The sequence below is a fragment of the Notamacropus eugenii genome, chromosome 6 (assembly GCF_028372415.1).
Source record: "Notamacropus eugenii isolate mMacEug1 chromosome 6, mMacEug1.pri_v2, whole genome shotgun sequence".
NCBI classification, from domain to species: domain Eukaryota; kingdom Metazoa; phylum Chordata; class Mammalia; order Diprotodontia; family Macropodidae; genus Notamacropus; species Notamacropus eugenii.
The window spans coordinates 146,184,285-146,186,716 of record NC_092877.1 but is presented as its reverse complement, the minus strand read 5'-3'; positions in this window follow the sequence as shown (position 1 = coordinate 146,186,716).

Below are 2,432 nucleotides of genomic sequence, written 5' to 3'. Positions count from 1 at the left end.
AGATATTATCCCTCACCCCACCCTACATACTCTCTTCTCCTCTTCTCCCCAGGCTAAAGTTCTGCATTTCCTCCAATTGAGCCTCATTTTCTCAAGGTCACTCATCTCTTTTGCTGCCCACCACAGGACATTCATCAGAATATCAATGCATTTCCTAAATTGCAGCACCTAAAACCAAAAACACTCTTTTCTTCCTCTTAATGTGGAAGTCTGGGTAAGAAAATGAGGGTTTCCTGCTCCCACAGGCAAGGATGGGTTTACCATGCTTGGCATTGGCTTTCTCCATCCCAACTGCTCCCTAACTGGAGCACTGATCATTTCAGCATCTCATAATGGTGCCAGCTGCCCCTACTGCCCACAAGCTCAGACCGGCAACACTGCCAGAAATGCCCATATGCTTGGATCATGCATGCATATGGTGGCCCAAAGGGGAGCACATATATTATCTTCCATAAGCAATAAAGGTCAGTTCTCTGAAGTTCAACAACACTGATCATTTAACAAAGTAGTTTCTCTGGACTTGTATATGTGATCTGATATTTTCTCAATGCACTCAGAATCCTCATCAACTAGAATCCGATTGAACTCACTTTTAAATGTCACATATGAATATACAAATTAAATTTTATTTCACTTGTCTTCTGAATCATATCCAAGCTCTTTTTCATTTATTGTTAGTATAAGATAGAATCTGTGATGTCATTGGTGTAGAGAGGTTGCATTGAGGAACATCTTCAACAATGCGGTCTGCCACTTTATCTGCAATTTATAAGTTTATTGAATTGTCTGGGACATAAATAAATTAAGTGATTTGCCCAAAGTCACATAGTTCATATATATCAAAGACATGACTTGAACTCAAATCTTCTTAACTCCCATTGTCATCTTATAGGTGAGAAAATGGATGGAATTTAGAGACCTCTGGCTACTTCAAATTACCTTAGGAATTATGGAATATTTTATAAGGAACAGGGTATAGTTATGCCAATAACACATTTGGTTTTTTTTTATCATTTCATTTGACTTCATGAAAAAAAACCCATCCATATGTTTTTCATTCATCTACATTATTTTAAAGAAATTATTTTGTAAGAGCTATTTGCCATCCAAAAAGCTTTGAGGACTTTTTCTTTTCTGTCTCTTTAAGCTCTTTTTCAAAACACAAAACAGGAAGCGATTTTTTGCCAAGTGTAAACAAACTCAGATGCCAGATGATTCAAATAAACTTAAAACTCAGGATCTGTGAATTTGGATCTAATAGGTGCTTTATCCTTGACTCCTAACTTTAAAATATACACTAACACACCACCTATGCCAACCTTACTGAATTTATCCTATATCAGGGTTATTGATTAATCATCAGTAATACAAAAGAGCACTGGATTTGGAATCAGAGGTTCTATGTTCAAATCCCAGCTCTGTTCTGGATCTGTGTGGCCATTGGCAATTCTCATGTTCTCTCTGGGCCTCAGTTTCCTCATTTGTAAAATGAGGAAGTTAGACTTAATGAACTCTGAGTTTCCTAATGGCTCTAAAATTCATGAACCTGTATAGGACTACTACATCTCACAGATGACTCCATTTGGGTTCTTAAATCTGCTTTGGACATATACATAATTATATCAGAAAAATGATATGAGAAGCTCACCAATTAACATAGAGAAAAGGGAGCTACATTTTTGTCCGAGGTTAGAATGACAGTAGAATTGATCAACAGTGATTTAAATATTCTGTGTTCTGCACTAGGTGCTGAAGATAAGAGGCACAAATGAAATCATCCCTGCCCAACTCCAGGCATTTTCACTGGCTGTCCACCATGCTTGGAACTCTCTCCTCTCTCATTTCTACCTCTGGGGTTCCCTGGCTCCCTTCAAGTTCCAGTCAAGTCCCACTTTGAACAAGAAGCTTTTCAATCTCCCTTAATGCTAGGGCTTTCCTTCTGTAATTATCTCCAGTGTATTCTGAATATATCTTCTTTGTAAATAGTTGTACGCATGTCATCTCCCCTGTTACACTGTGACCTACCTGAGAGCACGAAATGGAATTTGTCATTCTTTGTATCTCCAGCACTTGGTGTGGTGCCTGACTCATGGTAGATATTTATTGACCTACTTAATCAGTAAAAACAACTTAAAATCATAAGTCAGTGGCTAGAAAGAATTTCAGAAGCCATCAGTTCTCACCATCTCTTTTACACATGAGGAAAGTAAGGGTCAGGATGACTATGAATTGCCCCAGGTTTACACAGGTAGCAATTGTCAGAGATTGAGTTGGAACCCAAGTCTTTAAGTCAAAAACCAAGTCACAAATGAAAGCCAATTGGTGAACTGGTAATGAAATCATTTTATCACTCCCTACCAGTCGTTTTTCTTTCCTTCTCTGATTTTTTCTGTTTTCTTTCTTCCTTTTTCCTTTTGAACTTGTTTGCATTC